Consider the following 23,976-nt stretch of genomic DNA (forward strand, 5'->3'; position numbering starts at 1 on the left):
CCTTGACTGGCACCATAATGTCCTTTAGTCCCCTGGGAAAGAGTGAAAGGCAAATCCTTTACCCTCCTCCATAAATAAATTATGCTGATTCTATTTACTGGCACAGACAAGGTTAAATGAATTGGTAGGAGAAATGGTGCCCCTTCAGGAGTTGTGGCGACTTGTTTGCAGAAGGGTGTGGTTTGCCGGGAATCATGGGGTTGAGTTGATACCAATACTATGGGATAATACAAAGGAATAAATATAGTATCTGTATATAGGACAGTAGTACACTTGGACACCCACCCCTAGACTCCCCCACAGCCCCCTGCCGCCCATAGGCCCCATTTAACTGCAGGACTGGAACTGGGAGACGTGTGCAGGAATGGGCTGGGGGGGGATGTCCTTACTGGGCCCCCATCTCTCTGCTGACCACCCCAAGGCTGGATATCTGCTCCCCTTATAGTAACTTCACTGACTGCGTTGCTAGACTCTGGGCTTAGGGGGACTGACCCATAAACATGCACACTTTGGAACTGGGGGGAGGGACTGCTCCTGCTCTCCTACTGAAAGGCCACTGTAACTCCCAGCCAGGGCCGGAACTAGGGGTAGGCAGAAGAGGTACCTGCCTAGGGCACAATGATGGGGGGGGGCTGGGCAGGAACCTGTTGAAGGGTCCCCCCTCCATCGGGTTGCCAATACTGGCCTTCCTATATTCTTGCCTTTTTTTTCCTAATAATAACATTAGCATCAAGCATCATTTTTACCGACCAGAGTGGTAAAATACCGGCCAGGCAACCCTACCCCTCCACCGCTCGCCCCTACCTCAGTTCTTTCACTCTCACTTCTCCCAGCCCTCCCTCTCCTCTGTTACAGGCCAAGTGGGTGCACGTATACAGTGGGGTGCATTGTTGCCGGCCGGGTTGCATAGGGTGCAGGCCCGGATTTGTGGAAAGGCCACCTAGGCCCGGGCCTAGGGTGGCAGGATTTTAGAGGGCGGGCATGCTGCCTAACCACACCCACATTGGTTCAAAAACACTGGGGATGCACTGGAGATACAATCATTTTTAAAATTTCCCTTGCACCAATCCCCATAGCTCCAGTCCAGATGATGAAAATTTGCATGAATAAAGGGGAGGGGACAGGGGCGACGAATGGCAGCAGGCCTAGGGGTTCCCACTTTTGTAAATCCGGCCCTGCTAGGGTGCCCAGTCGGCTTGGCCCAGCCCTGCTCCGAGCAGCCTTCTGAGAGTTGATACCTGACAAGACTAAGGGCTCTTACTCACGAGCGGTTGTAGCTGTGCTCCCCTACGTTCCATTTTTCTGCGTTCAGCCACAGGGGAGCGCAGGAATAGACCCATTACATTTTTTCCAATGGGGCTGTACTCACACAGGCGCGTGTAGGCGACGAACGCAGGAAAAATGCAGCATGTTGCGTCTCAACCTGCGTTCGGCGCCTACATGCGCCTGTGTGAGTACAGCCCCATTGGAAAAAAATGTAATGGGTCTATTCCTGCGATCTCCTGTGGCTGAACGCAGAAAAATGGAACGCAGGGGGGCGCAGCTACAACCGCTCTTGAGTAAGGGCCCTTAATGTTTACTTATTCCATATTTTTCAGTAAGAAAAAAAGCTTACAAAAGGAAAAGAAACTGAATTGATGTAAATGTGCCCAGGGTGCTTCCCTTTCCGATATATTTTCTATTTTTAGCTGGTTGCGGCCATTTCCCGTATGCCACTAACTGGCATTTGGATTAACGGAGAGTCAGCAACCCCAGGGTTAACAGAATATTGTTAAAGGAGTTGTTCACCTTTTCATTAACCCGTAGTATGATGTAGAGAGTGATATTCTGAGACAATTTGCAATTGGTTTTCATTTTTTATTATTTGTGGTTTTGAGTTAGCTTTTTATTCAGCAGCTCTCTAGTTTGCAGTTTCAGCAATCTGGTTGCTAAGATCTAAATTCCCCTAGCAACCATGCACTGATTTGAATAAGAGCCTAGAATATTAATTGGAGAGGCCTGAATAGAAAGATGATGAATAAAAAACAATATCAATACATTTGTAGCCTTTCAAAGCAATTTGACCCCCCATTTGAAAGCTGGAAAGAAGCAGAAGCAGAAGGTAAAAATACAAAAACCATAAAAAATAAACAAGGAAGACCAATTAAAAAGTTGTTTAAAATTGCCCATCCTATAACACACTAAAAGTTAACGTAAAGGTGAACCACCCTTTTAACCAAAAACAGAAAATGAATGAAAATAGTGCCCTTTCGCATTAATTCTTTTTTGGGGTTTAGATCCCTTTAAATATTACATTTGCTTCCGGGACCAAATCCCAAACTGAGTCTTGCATTCAGAGCATCCCTACGAACAACACTTGCTTCCCAACTTGCTGCAATTCTCGTGCTCAGTTGAACTTTCACTTCTCCTTTAATCCCTTCAGCCCCTCCCAGCTAGAGCCTGGTCACATGACAGCTGTACACTAGAGTGGCGGAGGTGACAGTCAGTGAATCAGGATGTCTGGGTACCAAGAGGTCCGACTACAGAGGGAAACCCACCGCAGGCTGAAGCAGTATGGCAGTCTCAGAGGTAGCAGGGGCATGTGGGTAATATGGTAGCTGGTTAGACTGCCCCACATTGGGGCACAAGCTGCCTCTTTATATATTGGCTACTCGTTCATTATTAGTTGTATAAATTGTAAAAGCACAGTTCATTTGAGGAGCTAACAAGAGTCATAGAAGAGCTAACAAACAACTTTCTGTTCTGGGGGTGGTTGTGGCTATGCCACTGATGAACTACAACTCCCAGAATGCTTTAGCTGCTTGCAATGTCTGTAACCCTGGGTCAGGTGACCTTCTACACCTGCCATGTAACTACTCTTTCTGGCTGAACTGGCAGGGGATTGTGGGATAATGGGATTTGTAGTTCTGCTAAAGAGGTTGCTAGTCTTACTTGTTACTCCATATCATATATGGCTCAGACACTAATGTAAATAATATCACACGCAAAAGGCAGATTAACAAATACTTAAAAACCATGGGTGTCAAACCCCCCTCCAGTGGCTCGGAGTCAAGCTGCAGGACTGGATGCGTGGGGGGCTTTATATCTATATCAGTGGGATTTCCTGTTGTCAGGCAGAATCAAAAATTATTTAATGCTTAGTTACCCTTTGAAATAGAAGTTCAGCCCAGCATTGCTGCTGTGCTTCCAGCTCATTGAGTGACCCCTTGTCTGACCAGTCTGGCCAGTCTGGCAGCTCTCGCACCCCTGGAGAGTAAAGTTGCACAGGTTTCCTATAAGGGACTTCTGCTCTGTTGGTTAAATGCTGACATGTGCAGGGTTTTCCCCTGAACCTCCAGCACCAGAGGGCCCCTGGCAGACTATCAGCTGTTTCCTTAGGAAGTTGGGAGTTGTAGTCCAAGACAAGTTGGGGTTGATATGTCTACCCTTCCTGCACTGCAGCCATCAGCCCTACACTGTACTGAGGCTCTTTATTCGCTTCATATGAGCCGCTGTGTCGTGGGCTTGTTAATAAACACAAATTTTATCTTCACTGATTCTGTGCTTGTTTCTGGTATTTGTAACTATCCAGGTAAGGAGGTGCAGCCTGGGGAATTCTGGGACGTTGTGGTCATTACGGCCGTGAACCGGCAGCAAGATCAACGAGAAACTGGCAAGGAGAGAACTTCCCCTAGGGATTCATTATCATGTCTTTTCTGATCCACCGGGACCAAAAATAGGTGAGATTTTAATTTAGAAATGGGAATCTTAAAGGGCAAGTAAAAAAAAATATATACATTAGAACCCCCATTTTACATTTTTCAGGGGAAAGGGAAAAAATGGTGTAAAATCCAGGAAAATATAAAATCAGGGAAATGTATTATACATAATATATAGGCGGGACCTCAAAACAACAGTGTAAAATGAGGGGAAAACCTTAAATCAGGGGATTTAAAATTGTGGTTCTACTGTATAAAGATATTAGACCATATAAAGGCACAAGGCTGCAGGCTGAGTTATACAGGGAACTCTGAGTATCACTCATGTATTATAAGGGATATTGTACCCCCCACTGTAAATGATAAGGATATTAGAAGTCACTGAGGGGTTTTGGGACCTTATAAATGAATGAGGCTGCAACAAGTATTATACAGTATATTATGGCTCATATGACTGATATAAATATGCTCTTATTTCAGGTAATGGGGGGTCGACCCTTTATGCTCTGCGGTGTTTACAGCAGATCTATGCGGCTGAGCTGGAGGAGTTTGTGGTTATTAGAGATGTCGCGAACTGTTCGCCGGCGAACTTGTTCGCGCGAACATCGGGTGTTCGCGCTCGCCGGAAGTTCGCGAACGTCGCGCGACGTTCGCCATTTTGGGTTCGCCATTGTTGGCGCTTTTTTTTGCCCTCTCACCCCAGACCAGCAGGTACATGGCAGCCAATCAGGAAGCTCTCCCCTGGACCACTCCCCTTCCCTATAAAAACCGAAGCCCTGCAGCGTTTTTTCACTCTGCCTGTGTGTGCTGAAGAGATAGTGTAGGGAGAGAGCTGCTGCCTGTTAGTGATTTCAGGGACAGTTGAAAGTTTGCTGGCTAGTAATCGTTTTGATACTGCTCTGTTATTGGAGGGACAGAAGTCTGCAGGGGTTTGAGGGACATTTTAGCTTAGGTAGCTTTGCTGGCTAGTAATCTACCTTCTACTGCAGTGCTCTGTATGTAGCTGCAGTGGGCAGCTGTCCTGCTTCTGATCTCATCTGCTGACTGCTGCAATAACAGTAGTCCTTGTAAGGACTGCTTTTATTTATTTTTTTGTTGTTTTACTACTACTACTACTACTACTATAAGAGCCCAGTGCTATTAGTCTAGCAGTGTTGGGGAGTGGGACTGGTGTGCTAATCTGCTGCTCCTAGTAGTTCAGCAGCACCAACTTTAATTTTTTTTTTTTAATATTCATTTTTTTTTATTTTACTTTTTTTTATTTTACTACCGCTGTAGTAGTGTATAAGTTGACCTTTTAGGCATTATTTGCCCTGTAGGCATTATTTGCACAGTGTTTTCTTCAACCCGCCATCTAGCTGTGTGACCTTGTTCACATTCTGTCTAAATATCCATAATATTACCGTCTCCAGAAAAAACACCGGAGTGACTTTTTTCAAGCAGCCATAATATATTTTACGTAATCCGTATCCACCGCTGTAGTAGTGTATACGTTGACCTTGTAGGCATTATTTGCACACTGTTTTCTTCAACCCGCCATCTAGCTGTGTGAGCTTGTTCACATTTTGTCTAAATATTGATAATATTATCGTCTCTAGAAAAACCACTTGAGTTACTTTTTTTCAAGCAGCATTCATATATTTTACGTAATCCGTATCCACCGCTGTAGTAGTGTATACGTTGACCTTGTAGGCATTATTTGCACAGTGTTTTCTTCAACCCGCCATCTAGCTGTGTGACCTTGTTCACATTCTGTCTAAATATCCATAATATTACCGTCTCCAGAAAAAACACCGGAGTGACTTTTTTCAAGCAGCCATAATATATTTTACGTAATCCGTATCCACCGCTGTAGTAGTGTATACGTTGACCTTGTAGGCATTATTTGCACACTGTTTTCTTCAACCCGCCATCTAGCTGTGTGAGCTTGTTCACATTTTGTCTAAATATTGATAATATTATCGTCTCTAGAAAAACCACTTGAGTTACTTTTTTTCAAGCAGCATTCATATATTTTACGTAATCCGTATCCACCGCTGTAGTAGTGTATACGTTGACCTTGTAGGCATTATTTGCACAGTGTTTTCTTCAACCCGCCATCTAGCTGTGTGACCTTGTTCACATTCTGTCTAAATATCCATAATATTACCGTCTCCAGAAAAAACACCGGAGTGACTTTTTTCAAGCAGCCATAATATATTTTACGTAATCCGTATCCACCGCTGTAGTAGTGTATACGTTGACCTTGTAGGCATTATTTGCACACTGTTTTCTTCAACCCGCCATCTAGCTGTGTGACCTTGTTCACATTCTGTCTAAATATCCATAATATTACCGTCTCCAGAAAAAACACCGGAGTGACTTTTTTCAAGCAGCCATAATATATTTTACGTAATCCGTATCCACCGCTGTAGTAGTGTATACGTTGACTTTGTAGGCATTATTTGCACACTGTTTTCTTCAACCCGCCATCTAGCTGTGTGAGCTTGTTCACATTTTGTCTAAATATCCATAATATTACCGTCTCCAGAAAAAACACCGGAGTGACTTTTTTCAAGCAGCCATAATATATTTTACGTAATCCGTATCCACCGCTGTAGTAGTGTATACGTTGACCTTGTAGGCATTATTTGCACACTGTTTTCTTCAACACGCCATCTAGCTGTGTGAGCTTGTTCACATTTTGTCTAAATATTGATAATATTATCGTCTCTAGAAAAACCACTTGAGTTACTTTTTTTCAAGCAGCATTCATATATTTTACGTAATCCGTATCCACCGCTGTAGTAGTGTATACGTTGACCTTGTAGGCATTATTTGCACAGTGTTTTCTTCAACCCGCCATCTAGCTGTGTGACCTTGTTCACATTCTGTCTAAATATCCATAATATTACCGTCTCCAGAAAAAACACCGGAGTGACTTTTTTCAAGCAGCCATAATATATTTTACGTAATCCGTATCCACCGCTGTAGTAGTGTATACGTTGACCTTGTAGGCATTATTTGCACACTGTTTTCTTCAACCCGCCATCTAGCTGTGTGAGCTTGTTCACATTTTGTCTAAATATTGATAATATTATCGTCTCTAGAAAAACCACTTGAGTTACTTTTTTTCAAGCAGCATTCATATATTTTACGTAATCCGTATCCACCGCTGTAGTAGTGTATACGTTAACCTTGTAGGCATTATTTGCACAGTGTTTTCTTCAACCCGCCATCTAGCTGTGTGACCTTGTTCACATTCTGTCTAAATATCCATAATATTACCGTCTCCAGAAAAAACACCGGAGTGACTTTTTTCAAGCAGCCATAATATATTTTACGTAATCCGTATCCACCGCTGTAGTAGTGTATACGTTGACCTTGTAGGCATTATTTGCACACTGTTTTCTTCAACCCGCCATCTAGCTGTGTGACCTTGTTCACATTCTGTCTAAATATCCATAATATTACCGTCTCCAGAAAAAACACCGGAGTGACTTTTTTCAAGCAGCCATAATATATTTTACGTAATCCGTATCCACCGCTGTAGTAGTGTATACGTTGACCTTGTAGGCATTATTTGCACACTGTTTTCTTCAACCCGCCATCTAGCTGTGTGAGCTTGTTCACATTTTGTCTAAATATTGATAATATTATCGTCTCTAGAAAAACCACTTGAGTTACTTTTTTTCAAGCAGCATTCATATATTTTACGTAATCCGTATCCACCGCTGTAGTAGTGTATACGTTGACCTTGTAGGCATTATTTGCACAGTGTTTTCTTCAACCCGCCATCTAGCTGTGTGTATTATCGTTTCCAGAAAAACCAACTGAGTTTTTGTTGTTGTTGTTGTTTTTTTAAAAATAATGCCAGGCAAAGGCAGGCCGCCACGCAGAGGCCGTGCTAGGGGCCGTGCTGCTATGCAATCCTGTGGCCCTAGCAAATTGCCCAGTTTTAAAAAGCCAATGACCCTGAACTCCCAAAATGCTGAAGAGGTAGTTGACTGGCTTACACAGCACACCCCATCCTCTACCGTTTCTAACTTTACCACAACATCCTCCTCATCCTCCACTGCTATGGCCACCCCACGTAACACTTCCTCCACCACCGGTGCCCCTTCTTCACTGGGGTCAGAGGAGTTATTTTCCCATGAGTTTCTTGAACTGAGTAATGCGCAACCATTATTGCCAGAAGAAGATGAAGGAGATGAGGACCTTACACCAGATTTAATTCTGGCAGAGAACACGATAGAGATGGACATAATGAGTGATGAGGAGGAGGTCCCCGCTGCTGCTTCCTTCTGTGATGTGTCAGAAGAAATTGATGCATCTGAGGAGAATGATGATGAGGAGATTGATGTTTTGTGGGTGCCTAGTAGAAGAGAGCAAGAGGAGGGTAGTTCAGATGGAGAGACGGAGAGTCAGAGAGGCAGTAGGAGAATAAGACTTAGAAGAAGCAGGGAGGACAGCCCGCAGGGATCAGTAGGGCAACAACATGTATCGGCACCTGTGTTCAGCCGGCCAACGCACCCGCCATTGCCGCCAATGCCGCCAACTTCTACTGTTACCGCCAGATCGCACACTTCCAAAAAGTCAGCAGTGTGGGATTTTTTTAATGTGTGTGCCTCTGACAAAAGCATTGTAATTTGCAATGAGTGCAGTCAGAAACTGAGCCTTGGTAAGCCCAACAGCCACATAGGTACAACTTCTATGCGAAGGCACATGAGCGGCAAGCACAAAGCACTTTGGGAGCAACACCTCAAAGGCAACAGGCAAACTAAAAGCCACACTCCTTCTGGTCCAGCATCTTACTGCTCTACCTCTGCTCTCCTTGACCCGTCTGAACCACCCTCCACTCCGCCTTCCACCTTGACCACCTGTTCCCATTCCCAGTCATCTGCCACCAGCCAAGTTTCTGTGAAGGCCATGTTTGAGCGTAAGAAGCCAATGTCTGACTGTCACCCCCTTGCCTGGCGTCTGACAGCTGGCTTGTCTGCACTCTTAGCCCGCCAGCTTTTACCATACCAGCTGGTGGACTCTGAGGCCTTCCGCAAATTTGTAGCAATTGGGACACCGCAGTGGAAGGTACCCAGCCGCAATTTTTTTGCTAAAAAGGGAATACCACACCTGTACCAACATGTGCAGAGCCAAGTTACCGCATCTCTGTCACTTAGTGTTGGGCCAAAGGTCCATATGACTACTGACGCATGGTCCTCCAAGCATGGTCAGGGCAGGTATGTCACCTACACTGCCCACTGGGTGAACTTGGTAATGGCTGGGAAGCAGGGAATGGGTAGCTCAACAACAACAGTGGAGTTGGTGTCACCGCCACGGATTGCACGCGGTTCTGCCACCACCTCTACTCCTCCATCGCTCTCTACCTCGTCTTCTTCTTCTTCTTACTCTGCTGCTGGGTCCTCCTTCTCCTCCTCCACACCTGTGCACCCCCAGCTCCCCCTAGGCTATTCGACGTGCCAGGTACGCCGTTGTCACGCTGTCTTGGGGATGACGTGCCTGGAAAGCAAAAACCATACCGGATCTGTACTCCTGTCATCTCTGCAGTCACAGGCCGATCGGTGGCTGACCCCACACCAACTGCAGATCGGAAAAGTGGTGTGTGACAATGGAAGCAATCTGTTGGCAGCGTTGAGACTAGGCAATTTAACACATGTGCCCTGCATGGCACATGTGTTAAATTTAATAGTCCAACGTTTTGTCTCCAAGTACCCAGGATTCCAGGACGTTCTCACCCAGTCCAGAAAGGTGTCGGCCCATTTCAGACGTTCCTACACAGCCATGGCACGCCTTGCTGACATTCAGCAGCGCTACAACATGCCAGTCAGGCGTTTGATTTCTGACAGCCAGACTCGCTGGAATTCAACGCTCCTTATGTTGGAACGTCTGCTGCAACAACAAAGGGCCGTCAACGAGTACCTTTTTGAACTGGGTGGTAGGACTGGATCTGCACAGCTGGGGATTTTTTTCCCCCGTTACTGGGTGCTTATGCGCGATGCCTGCAGGCTCATGCGACCTTTTGAAGAGGTGACAAATATGGTCAGTCGCACCGAAGGCACCATCAGCGACCTAATACCCTTCGCTTTATTCCTGGAGCGTGCCGTGCGACGAGTGACAGATGAGGCTGTAGACCAGCGTGACGAGGAGCTGGAAGCGCACGATTTCTGGTCGGAATCACCAGAACGAACCCAGGCACCTGCTGCAACGCAGGGAGAGGTGCCAGAAGTGGAGTCAGAGGAGGAAGGTGGCTTTGTGGAGGAGGAGGACCAACAGGAGCAGGCTTCCCAGGGGGCTAGTGGTGACCTTTTGGGGACCCCTGGTCTTGTACGTGGCTGGGGGGAGGAGACGGTGGATGATGCAGTCCTTGATAATGAGGAAGCGGAGATGGATAGCTCTGCATCCAACCTTGTGAGAATGGGGTCTTTCATGCTGTCATGCCTGTTGAAGGACCCCCGTATCAAGAGGCTTAAGGAGAAGGACCTGTACTGGGTCGCAACGCTACTAGACCCTCGGTACAAGCATAAAGTGTCAGAAATGTTACCAACATACCACAAGTCCGAAAAGATGCGGCATTTACAAACCAGCCTGCAAAACATGTTGTACAATGCTTTTAAGGGTGATGTCACTTCAGGAACTCATCAACATTCCAGGGGCAGAGGTGCCAGTAATCCTGCCACGAGCACACCTGCAAGGACAAAGCCCTTTGGCCAGTCTGTAACGTCAGACATGCAAATGTTTTTCTGTCCAAGGCAGCGCCACAACCCTTCTGGATCCACCCTCAAAGAACGCCTCGACCGGCAGGTAGCGGACTACCTGGCATTAACTGCAGATATCGACACTCTGAGGAGCGATGAACCCCTGGACTACTGGGTGCGCAGGCTTGATCTGTGGCCAGAGCTGTCACAATTTGCCATGAACCTCTTGTCTTGCCCAGCCTCAAGTGTGCTCTCAGAAAGGACCTTCAGTGCAGCAGGAGGGATTGTAACTGAGAAGAGAACTCGCCTAGGTCACAAAAGTGTCGATTACCTGACCTTTATTAAAATGAATGAGGGGTGGATCTCGGAGGGTTACTGCACGCCGGAAGACTTGTTCTGACTTCTATGCAGCTGTCCTTCTCTTCAAGCCTCATGACTCCACACACAGCTGTCCTTTAGCGTCCTCCTCCTCCCTCCGCCACCGTTACAAACTAGGGTGCAAACCCTACTGGTTTAATTTTTTCTGGCCTCTGTGCTTCAGTGGCTGCAACCAAAAAAACTGGGCAAACAATGTCTACAAGGTCAACGTATGGCAAAAAATGACTATTTTCAGCATTTATATGGCATATTTTTTCTGGCAACTGTGCTTCAGTGGCTGCGTCCAAAAAAATGCATATTTTCTGCATTTATATGGCATAATTTTTCTGGCCTCTGTGCTTCAGTGGCTGCAACCAAAAAAATGCATATTTTCAGCATTTATATGGCATAATTTTTCTGGCCTCTGTGCTTCAGTGGCTGCAACCAAAAAAATTTATATTTTCAGCATTTATATGGCATAATTTTTCTGGCCTCTGTGCTTCAGTGGCTGCAACCAAAAAAATGCATATTTTCAGCATTTATATGGCATAATTTTTCTGGCCTCTGTGCTTCAGTGGCTGCAACCAAAAAAATTTATATTTTCAGCATTTATATGGCATAATTTTTCTGGCCTCTGTGCTTCAGTGGCTGCAACCAAAAAAATGCATATTTTCAGCATTTATATGGCATAATTTTTCTGGCAACTGTGCTTCAGTGGCTGCGACCAAAAAAATGACTATTTTCAGCATTTATATGGCATATTTTTTCTGGCCTCTGTGCTTCAGTGGCTGCGGCCAAAAAAACTGGGCAAACAATGCCTACAAGGTCAACGACGTTGACCTTGTAGGCATTGTTTGCCCAGTTTTTTTGGCCGCAGCCACTGAAGCACAGAGGCCAGAAAAAATATGCCATATAAATGCTGAAAATAGTCATTTTTTGCCATACGTTGACTCAACGTATATGGCAAAAAATGACTATTTTCAGCATTTATATGGCATATTTTTTCTGGCAACTGTGCTTCAGTGGCTGCAACCAAAAAAACTGGGCAAACAATGTCTACAAGGTCAACGTATGGCAGTTGTTTAAAGAGAACAGTAGATTACTAGCCAGCAAAGCTACCTAAGCTAAAATGTCCCTCAAATCCCTGCAGACTTCTGTCCCTCCAATACAGAGCAGTATCAAGCAGATTACTAGCCAGCAAACTTACTATCATCTGTCCCTGAAATCACTAACAGCTCTCCCCCTACACTATCTCTTCCAAGCACACACAGGCAGATTTTTCAGATACATTTTTGCCCTTGATCCCCCTCTGGCATGCCACTGTCCAGGTCGTTGCACCCTTTAAACAACTTTAAAATCATTTTTCTGGCCAGAAATGTCTTTTCTAGATGTTAAAGTTCGCCTTCCCATTGAAGTCTATGGGGTTCGCGAACCGTTCGCGAACCGCTCGCGTTTTTGCGCAAGTTCGCGAATATGTTCGCGAACTTTTTTTCCGACGTTCGCTACATCCCTAGTGGTTATACTAATTCATGCTGGTAAGTTTTTGTTTTCAACACTTTTATCATTTTCGTATTTCTCAGGACAGGGATATCTCTGCACCTAGACTTAAGGAACAGGTCTAGACATTAAATCGGAGCTCACCCTTCTTGATGAAACGTCTCTTACTTCGATCGCAGCTCTCGCGGGATCTCCCTCACCTCGCCGAGGAAGTAACAATCACTGCACAGCCTTACCCCGCTCCACGGCGCAGATCGAAGGGAACACAAGAGACGGTATTTTTCAATTTTCTTGCGGCTTTATTTGGCACATCTTAGTGAGTTTCTAGCAGTGGGTTGGTGAGAAAAACCTACGCGTTTCGTGCCCTCCCTCCAGGCACTTCGTCAGGGTCTAGTGTTTATCACATGTTCAGGGCTTTAAATAGACTTATTAATGGGTGTCAATCAAATACATTGGAAACTCCGTGTAAAAAGTTGTGAATTACTATAACAATTATTCATTATAGGTAATAAAACATCATACGATACATCATACATATTGAATAATTAAAAAATATATTATGGACATTATTCTTTCATATAGTGATTACAGAATTAATTCGTGACACTCATTAATTGAAATATATCTATTTATAATACCTACATCCATCAGTCACTTGTTGTTTCAGCATATTTCACCTTTATTAAATTAGTTCTTAAATGAATGGATAGGGACTTCTTATAATCAATATAATGTTTTAAAACTTTTTTTAAAAAACTTTTTAGAGACCAACTATTAACTGATTGGATGCTGTTATCATAAAATATAAAAGTTAAAAATTAAAAATAATACACCGTCTATATTTCTTTTGTTTTTTGTTATATTATATCTTTATATTATTCATTTATTTATTTATCTTTAATATTTGTATTTTAGACGGTGTATAATGTTATCCCTGGTATTTTCTACTTCGCCTTGTTTGAAAACCATATTATTATTTATTCATTAGTGTTATTCAACTCTATATATAAACAATTGCCTGCTTATTTATACGGGGGTCATTGCTATCCAATATTTCCCTTTAAATTAATTACCCAAATTCTAAAATGTTTGAAAATTCGGATTGGATTGCTTTATTAATGGTAATCAAATAATGTTTCAATCTACAACTGATTTAACGTCACATTCTCTGTTAAGTCCCTTTGGTGACACTGTGTCCAATAAGAGTATCCATTTTATCTCTCTCTTAGATAACAGTTTATCAATATCTCCTTTCCTTTTTCCAAGTTTCACTGTTTCAATGGCCTGAAAAGAAACAAAGTTGTCATTAGCACCATGTTCATCTACTATGTGTGCTGATATAGCAGAGGTAATATCTCTCCGATTTATACAGGCAAGATGCTCCAAAACTCGATCTTTTAATCTTCTGGTGGTCTTACCTATATATTGCTTGCCGCAGCGACACGTCGCTAGGTATATTACATTACTTGTGCGGCAATTCACATAGGTTTTACAGTCATAAGTTCTCCCTGTACTGGTACTGTGTATTTCCTTTGATATTTTAATAAACCCACAGCATTTACATATTTTAGCTCCACATTTATAAGTGCCTGTCATTTGTAACCAATTCCTATCTTGTTTTCTTTCAGATAGCATACTCGGTGACACTTTATCTCTCAGGTTATATCCTCTCCTATACACAGACTGCGGCCTCTCAATGTTCAACCTTGACAACACCGGATCTGACCTCAAGATTCCCCAGTGTTTCGACACTATTTGTTGTATTTCCTTCGCTTCTGTACTATATTCTGTAATAAATCTTATTTTTCCATCTCTTTGTTTATTCCATTTTGCTTTTTGTGATTTATGCTGTAATAGTAACTCTGCTCTATTACTTAGTACTGCTTTATCATATGCCATTTTTATATTATTAGGCTCATAGCCTCTAGCAATTAGTCTATCCCACAATTCCATAGACCTATGTTCAAACGCTGACCATGTGGAACAGTTGCCGCGTAGTCGCAAAAACTGTCCAATCGGTATACCCCGTAGTAAAGGTTGGGGATGATTACTATGTCTGTGGAGAAGGGAGTTCCTACTTATCGGCTTTCTGTATACATCAGTAAGTACTGTTTGTTGTTCCGACATAAATTGTATATCCAGAAATTCAATAGTATTCTGGTTCATCTTATGAGTGAATCGTATGTTGTTATCATTAGTGTTACAACTATTGACAAAAGACTCTAATTCCATCTCTGTGCCTTCCCATACAATTATAAGATCATCGATATAACGATGATATTTAATTACCTTCTGAAAGAGTGGTATACACTGTATATGGAATTTCTCCAACCAGCCCATAAACAGGTTGGCATATGAGGGCGCAAATCGTGCCCCCATCTCCGTACCACATTGCTGTAAATAATACACTCCATTGAACATAAAGTAGTTGTGACTCAACAGATATTCAACTGCTTCCTTAATAAAGTCATTCTGCTCCTGGCTTTATAAATTCATTTCTTTCAGCCAGTAATTTAAGGCCAACAAACCATCCTTGTGTTCAATGGAGGAATAAAGGGCAGTGACCCACTGGTATTGTTGTAACCACTCAAGATTACTCAAAGATTACTCAATTTATTTATGGCATCACCACTGTCCCTAAGGTACGATGGTAATTTGACCACTATGGGTTGTATCAGCTTGTCAACATATTCACTCAGTCTCTCATTAAGTGAACCAATACCCGCTACTATGGGCCTCCCCTTGGGGGTTCTAGGGTCCTTATGTACCTTGGGAAATGTGTGAAAGATAGGTATCTTAGGGTGCTCGACCCAAATCTATTCCACTTCATTCGCATTTAGGATTCCCATACTCTTACCATAATCTATTAAATTGCGAAGTTTCCCTTGAAAGCGTGCTGTTGGATCACTATCTAATCTCAGGTAATCAGTACTATTGCTTAGTTGCTGTAAAATCTCTCCTTCGTAGTACTCCCTATCCAATACCACAATCGAGCCCCCTTTGTCAGAATTCCTTATCACTATATCTTGATTGGCCATCAGTGATTTCAAAGCCAGTCTTTCTACTTTTGATAAATTATTCTGTTTATTCTTAGTTTGTTTATCTTCTACTTTCTTAGCTAACGCTTTTAGATCACTGATGACCAAATCATAGTATCTGTCTACAAAGGGGCCCCTATGTCCCAATGGATTGAAGTTTGACTTTGCCTTTAGATCTGTGTGAACCACAGGTTTGTCAGTACTTTCGTTCTCTGACATCTGTGTTTGACTCAGATCATCCTTATGCTCAATTCGACTTATGGCCTCCAATACATCCTGTGTCAAAAAATCTTGTGCATCTTGGTCATTATAAATCTCATTCTGTACATTATCATTAGATCCAAAAAATCTTTTCAAAGTCAACAATCTTGTCAATCTGTTCACATCTATAATAGTATCTATGATAGAGAAATGTTTACTAGGACAAAACGTAAGTCCCTTATTCAATAGTTCTCTTTCACAATCAGTTAATGTGTATTTGGAGAGGTTAATTACCAAATCCTCCGTGTTGACCTCTTGTTGGTCTATTTGTTCCTCATGTTGTATTTCGTCTGGCCTCTTTTGTTTTTCATCTCTCTTTTTGTGTTTGTTGGTTCCTCCTCTCGTACCTCTTTTTCTTTTCCTATCTTTTTCCTTTTGGTAAAGCTGGTCATTTCTTCGTCCTCTTCTTCTTGGCTTATTTTGATTTTGGTTTGATGGCCTTAAATTACTGGCTGAAAGAAATGAATTTATACAGCCAAGAGCAGAATGACTTTATTAAGGAAGCAGTTGAATATCTGTTGAGTCACAACTACTTTATGTTCAATGGAGTGTATTATTTACAGCAATGTGGTACGGCGATGGGGGCACGATTTGCGCCCTCATATGCCAACCTGTTTATGGGCTGGTTGGAGAAATTCCATATACAGTGTATACCACTCTTTCAGAAGGTAATTAAATATCATCGTTATATCGATGATCTTATAATTGTATGGGAAGGCACAGAGATGGAATTAGAGTCTTTTGTCAATAGTTGTAACACTAATGATAACAACATACGATTCACTCATAAGATGAACCAGAATACTATTGAATTTCTGGATATACAATTTATGTCGGAACAACGACAGTACTTACTGATGTATACAGAAAGCCGATAAGTAGGAACTCCCTTCTCCACAGACATAGTAATCATCCCCAACCTTTACTACGGGGTATACCGATTGGACAGTTTTTGCGGCTACGCCGCAACTGTTCCACATGGTCAGCGTTTGAACATAGGTCTATGGAATTGTGGGATAGACTAATTGCTAGAGGCTATGAGCCTAATAATATAAAAATGGCATATGATAAAGCAGTACTAAGTAATAGAGCAGAGTTACTATTACAGCATAAATCACAAAAAGCAAAATGGAATAAACAAAGAGATGGAAAAATAAGATTTATTACAGAATATAGTACAGAAGCGAAGGAAATACAACAAATAGTGTCGAAACACTGGGGAATCTTGAGGTCAGATCCGGTGTTGTCAAGGTTGAACATTGAGAGGCCGCAGTTTGTGTATAGGAGAGGATATAACCTGAGAGATAAAGTGTCACCGAGTATGCTATCTGAAAGAAAACAAGATAGGAATTGGTTACAAATGACAGGCACTTATAAATGTGGAGCTAAAATATGTAAATGCTGTGGGTTTATTAAAATATCAAAGGAAATACACAGTACCAGTACAGGGAGAACTTATGACTATAAAACCTATGTGAATTGCCGCACAAGTAATGTAATATACCTAGCGACGTGTCGCTGCGGCAAGCAATATATAGGTAAGACCACCAGAAGATTAAAAGATCGAGTTTTGGAGCATCTTGCCTGTATAAATTGGAGAGATGTTACCTCTGCTATATCAGCACACATAGTAGATGAACATGGTGCTAATGACAACTTTGTTTCTTTTCAGGCCATTGAAACAGTGAAACTTGGAAAAAGGAAAGGAGATATTGATAAACTGTTATCTAAGAGAGAGATAAAATGGATACTCTTATTGGACACAGTGTCACCAAAGGGACTTAACAGAGAATGTGACGTTAAATCAGTTGTAGATTGAAACATTATTTGATTACCATTAATAAAGCAATCCAATCCGAATTTTCAAACATTTTAGAATTTGGGTAATTAATTTAAAGGGAAATATTGGATAGCAATGACCCCCGTATAAATAAGCAGGCAATTGTTATATATAGAGTTGAATAACACTAATGAATAAATAATAATATGGTTTTCAAACAAGGCGAAGTAGAAAATACCAGGGATAACATTATACACCGTCTAAAATACAAATATTAAAGATAAATAAATAAATGAATAATATAAAGATAAAATATAACAAAAAACAAAAGAAATATAGACGGTGTATTATTTTTAATTTTTTACTTTTATATTTTATGATAACAGCATCCAATCAGTTAATAGTTGGTCTCTAAAAAGTTTTTTAAAAAAAGTTTTAAAACATTATATTGATTATAAGAAGTCCCTATCCATTCATTTAAGAACTAATTTAATAAAGGTGAAATATGCTGAAACAACAAGTGACTGATGGATGTAGGTATTATAAATAGATATATTTCAATTAATGAGTGTCACGAATGAATTCTGTAATCACTATATGAAAGAATAATGTCCATAATATATTTTTTAATTATTCAATATGTAGGATGTATCGTATGATGTTTTATTACCTATAATGAATAATTGTTATAGTAATTCACAACTTTTTACACGGAGTTTCCAATGTATTTGATTGACACCCATTAATTAGTCTATTTAAAGCCCTGAACACGTGATTAACACTAGACCCTGACGAAGTGCCTGGAGGGAGGGCACGAAACGCGTAGGTTTTTCTCACCAACCCACTGCTAGAAACTCACTAAGATGTGCCAAATAAAGCCGCAAGAAAATTGAAAAATACCGTCTCTTGTGTTCCCTTCGATCTGCGCCGTGGAGCGGGGTAAGGCTGTGCAGTGATATCTCTGCACCATCAGTCTTGATTTAATCAAATCTAAAAGAGCAGCCGTGTCTGATTCTTTCTCTTCTCTGATAGGTGGATACAGTCAGCGCCTGCCCAATGCCAGTGCCCTGGGGAAGATATTTACCGCTTTGCCCCTCGGAGAGCCGACCTATCAGATGCTGAATGTGAAATTAGCCATGTACATTGGCTTTCCCAAGAACATGAAGCCGGGGGTCTTAGTTACCTGCGCCGATGACCTTGAACTTTACGCCAGCGGGGATTTAGCGGTTGCCTTCAATAAGCCGGGCATCACTGCCCTGGCGCATCCTTCGACATTAACTATTGGTACAACACACGGGGTGTTTGTGTTGGGGGATTTTGTTTCTGGGTACGAGGAGCTTCAGTACAGACAGTGCAAGTCTTATCTCCATAAACCTTCCATTGAGAAGATGCACCAATCAGGGGCCGTCAATATCCTCCAATCAGAAGCCAGTATGCCAGATGCTGAGGTTGTATACACCGACAGTTTATTCTATATGGACCATTATACCATGTTACTTGGGTTCTTCCATGACCTGGGGGGGCTGTCCTGTTAAATCGACGCCTACGGGGACTTTCTCCAGGTTCTGGGGCCCGACGCCACTATAGAATACACGGAAAACGTGGCCAACGTTTCCAAAATCGAATCCCAGCTGACGGACGTCAGGAAGAAAATCTATTATCTCCTACATGGCATCGATTTCACCGTCATACTTCTGAATAACTCCAAGTTCTACCACATCGGAACCACGCAGGAATATCTGCACCACTTCACCTCCGACGCCAAACTCAGGGCAGAACTTGGATTGAGGTCAGAGGTTTTTAGCGTCATCCCAGGCGGAGCCGAAGAAATGACATGCGTCATTCAGAGTGTTCTGGACCCGACAGCCACTGTTTCACCGCACTCAGTGGTGGAATATTCCAGACTGGGCCCCAATGTTACTGTAGCCGGACATTGTATTGTTAGTGGTGTCTCCTTACCTACCGGATCTCACGTCCCCCCCAAATCCTTTGTGAGCTCATTTAGTCTGAGGGTGGGTGAGCAGCATGTTTATTCAACAGTCACATTGGGCATAGACGACAAATTAAAAACAAGTGTCAGCTCCTTGGACGACGTCTGTTCTCTTCAGTTCTGTGGGAGGAGCCTATCAGAATGCCTGGATCTTTGGGGAATTTGTGTTTCAGAAGAACTTTTTTCAGGGGACCCCAAAGCTCTGAGTCTGTGGACCGCACGAATATTCCCGGTGGGGTCGACTTTAGCAGATTCTGTTAAATTATCTATAGAAATGCTTGGGGGAGTGGTGACCTTCAGGGACTCTTTGGGGATTCTGGCAAATGCTAAAAGGGTCTCCATTGAGGAAATTCTCTTGCACAAAGATGTAGAAGACATGCTCCATTTCCGGCAACTTCTTTACACGGACATTGTCTCTCAGAACCTGCATTGATCCATTTGTAACCTTTTTATGAGTTAAGGGGGCCCAGCCTGAAGGCCAGTTAGGGGGAGATTTTGGGTGAATGCTTATTTGTACCCTGGGTACCCCTGGAACTATACAAAATTCGTGGGTTTTGGAAGCACTCTTAAGGGTAAATTAAAGTATATTTAAGTATAGTGGAAGTGCTACTTACAATGCACAAGGCAATGGCTGTGGGGGAGGATATAGCCTTCAGATTGAAACCAAAGCTCAGCAGACATTTACTTCAATTAATTCTACTATGCAGAGAGGCACTAGATTCTTTATACTACTATGACCAGAGTTAAACAAGTTAGGGACCGCCATATGGGTTTTAACTTGATGTGGTATGGTGGCTTTTCAACTTTATGATCATAACTTTGTAACTAAAAACCCCTGTCCTTAAACACATGTACTTGCATTTATACTGAATTACTTATGAGGCAGGGGCCAAGGGAAGTGCATTGTAAGTAGCACTTCCACTATACTTAAATATACTTTAATTTCGCCTTAAGAGTGCTTCCACAACCCCCTGAATTTTGTATATTGTATTAGCTGGAAGCTGTGGCTGAGCTTCATGTGGTTTTCTAATAGCACCCCATACCCACCCCTTCAAACTAAAGGTGGTCCTATGTTTTTAACTGCACCAAGTAACACTTTGAATCCATTTACACTTATTACTCTTATCATTACACTTAATTTTGTTTGTCCTTTATTTATTATAGTTCACTCTTATATTTTTAGTTATTTACATCCAACTGACACACATACTTATATACTTATGTTTTAAGTGTGCAGCTGTGCATTTGGTTTTACTTTGCCTTCACTACTTGTATGTCATTACATTGTTTTAAAAAAAAATGTGTATATATATATATATATATATTGAACAGTCTTTGATGTTTTATTGTCATTTCCTCCTCAGTTGACTGTACATTGCTGTTTATACCATGAGCGCTGTATAAATATACACACACACCTGTACATATACCCTTTGTATTCGTTCATGTGCTGTTTTAATTACAGGTGAGAAATCACTGCTCAGTTATGATAAAAAGAATGAGCACACTGCCATCTACTGGTCACTTCTATATAGGGCACTAAATACTTATTCTAGTTACAGCACAGTTACAAAGTTTCTGCAGAACCCCAAGCAAAAGTTATGTGGGACGCAAGTATTATCCAGCACCCAGCATCAGAGGGGCCCTTTAGCTGTATTAATTTAAGCTTATCTATTGGTGGTTATACTGCGAGTCATCAGGTTTTAGGACAAGTTGACTCCCAGATGCCAGACAAAGTTATTTTCTATTTAATCAGATTAGTGGGCGCTTTATACCTTGATAAACAATGCAATTGGTTGGCTTTGTGTTCATATATTGTTGTTGGGTCATTTTTCTGTCTGGGTCTCTATGTTCATCCATGAAGTGTTATGGAATGTAAATTATCCAGAGTCTAAAGTACATAGTGACTCTGTTTCCCAACACCAACCTCTTATTGGCAACTCACTCCAGCCTGTGCCCTGCCAGTGTCTTACTGGCCATTGTGCACTGTGCCCAAACAAAACTGGCTTGTTCCAGAACAAATAATAATAGGGGCGGTTAATAAGGGATGTAGTCGTTAAATCAATTTGGAATTAGAAGTGTGAAGTTGGGTGTCTCTGAGTCACTTTGCTACAGGGGCACCCTGAGGAACCCCAAGCACTTCAGGTAAGTGTTCTTTGCACTGAATGAGATCCATGCACTGGGATTCAATTAGAGCAACATATGGTCACCGAGGCCCTCTGTGACTTCTAATATCCTTATTATTTACAGTAGGGGGTACATTATCCCTTATAATACATGAGTGATACTTGGGAGTTCCATGTATAACTAAGTCTGCAGCCTTGTGCCTTTATATGGTCACAGAACCCCTCAGTGACTTCTAATATCCTTATCATTTACAGTAGGGGGTACATTATCCCTTATAATACATGAGTGATACTCAGAGTTCCATGTATAACTAAGCCTTCAGCCTTGTGCCTTTATATCAGGGGTGCCCAAAAGGCCCAGTAGACCTTTAGCAGGGGATCAGTAGATCTCAAGACACTGTCAACAAAACAGCTTGTCTAAATCACCCTTCATAACAAATAGTTGTTTGTTAAATATAGTGATATAAAATCTTTCATAAATCAATGTAATATTTAAGTAAAATTGTCCATGGAACAGAATGCTAACAATGCTTTTATGTATGTAGGTCATAATTGGACAACATCACTAAAAGTAGACCTCGAATTAGTAAAGTATGGGCACTCCTGCTTTATATGATCACAGAACTTCTCAGTGACTTCTAATATCTAATATTCGTATCATTTGCAGTAGGGTTTATATAATCCGGACTAGTCCCCGGCAATGCAGGACAGAATAGATGAGGGAAAATAATGACCAAAAGGTAAACTATTATACTATCCCTGTGTGTTAAAGAGCTGAAACACAGGACAGAACAGGTGCTTTAACACATTGTATTGTAATTGGAGGTTGTAGTTGGTCTCTTCTACTGATTCTGGTATCTCATTCTTATTCTGATGTTGTTAATCCTGTGCCCAAGGTGAGTTACAAGGTGAGTCTGCTGCTGGATGAATAAATCACAGGTTTCTCTAGGCAGCAGTGCTGTACAGATCAATGGTACTGGACTCCCATAAAGCAGGTCAGTGCTGCAGAATACCAGGAATTTCAGTCCCCTGTATGAGCACAGCAAGCCCTTGCCACGTTTCAACCCCAATCCCAGTGTTGAACTCAATAGGCGCACAGAGGGGGTTTGGGCTTTTGCCAACAGATCCAATTTACAAAGGCTTTTTCCAGAATTGCTTTAGAACAAATACTCAGAGCTGCGCTGTTGTTACTATTATTATCTGTGCCAGCCTCGTCCTGTGATGCCAACCTGTGAGGGATTAACAGAGAACACATTGGCACATTCAGCCCGTATGGCACAGTCTGGCAATGGATTCCTGTTCTTTCTGATTGTCAGGGGACTAATTCCTCATGAATATTTAATATGTTTACTATATTTACTACTGTTTCTGCTAAACTGGGCATTATCTGTTCAGGCATATAGTTTCTGTACCAGATCTCTTCTGTGTATCATAATGGCACTCTCCTGCATAGATACACTGTGTATTCCCCCATACAAAGCACAATTCAGCAGGAACAGCACCTATGTTTGCTCATAGACTGTACAGAGAGATACCATAAAACTATGGCAGCATAGGTATTTTCCTGTACTAAGCACAGTTCAGCAGGAACAGCCCCCAAGTTTGCTCATAATCTGTACAGAGAGATACCATAAAACTATGGCAGCATAGTTTCACCTGTACTAAGCACAATTCAGCAGGAACAGCCCCTAAGTTTGCTCACAATCTGTACAGAGAGATACCATAAAACTATGGCAGCATATGTATTCCCCTGTACTAAGCACAGTTCAGCAGGAACAGCCCCTTAAGTATGCTCATAGCCTGTACAGAGAGACCCCATAGGCACAGTATAAAGGAAAATCATATCATACTTACCGAGATTTTCATTTCCTGTACTGAAGCGTGGCAGTGGGAATAAGTACCCACTGCCATGTGAAGTACAGGAAATGGCAGCCGTGTGTTACACACTGATACAATGTTTCTGCTGAGATTTTCATGCTGTAACAATGCACACAGGGCTGTGAAATGAATCTGTTGATTTGTTGCCGGTTTGGAAACCATAATGCATAAAAACAGCAACGTAACTAGAGGGAGGCGGGCCCTGGTGCGGGATGTGCAGCCGGGCCCCCCGCCCCCTCTGTACGCCCGGAATCCGCCCAGAATCAGCGGTGTGCGAGCTGCCGGGGGCCCTGGCCCAATTGCACCCCCTGCTCCCCCGGTAGTTACGCCACTATTCACAAGCTCAAAGATCTATTACCCATCTTATCCAGGCGAGCAGCATCGTATTCCAGGGGCCACAGGGTCACTGTGCAGTTTAACTAACACTCACTTCCCTGTAACCCTTCCCTGTAACGTTTATTCAATTCCCCCTCCAAGCCCTTTCAAGGGGAAGTTTACCTGGAAACTAACTTTAACCCTTTAACCCTTTTATATTTTAGTAATTTTAGTAATGTTCCAAAAAACAATTTGCAACTGCCCTTCTTTTTTTATCAGCTTAATGTTTAGCATTATGAGCTTTGTGCAAGTGGCTGTAACCAAGCATGTATGCACTGCACATG

The 23,976-nt window shown here is 42.3% G+C and overlaps 1 long non-coding RNA gene and 1 pseudogene across 1 annotated transcript; one reads left to right on the forward strand and one right to left on the reverse strand.

Moving 5' to 3' along the window:
- Nucleotides 1-2,495: 2,495 nt before the first annotated feature.
- LOC108715305 lies at nt 2,496-20,164 on the forward strand (annotated as a pseudogene).
- On the reverse strand, nt 16,690-18,345 carry LOC121393194. The gene is made up of 2 exons (XR_005960826.1): nt 18,224-18,345; nt 16,690-16,871 (listed from the first exon to the last, which is right to left on the reverse strand). It is a non-coding gene; the product is annotated as an uncharacterized LOC121393194 (long non-coding RNA).
- Nucleotides 20,165-23,976: the final 3,812 nt, after the last annotated feature.

The sequence above is a fragment of the Xenopus laevis genome, chromosome 4S (genome assembly GCF_017654675.1).
Source record: "Xenopus laevis strain J_2021 chromosome 4S, Xenopus_laevis_v10.1, whole genome shotgun sequence".
Lineage (NCBI taxonomy): Eukaryota > Metazoa > Chordata > Amphibia > Anura > Pipidae > Xenopus > Xenopus laevis.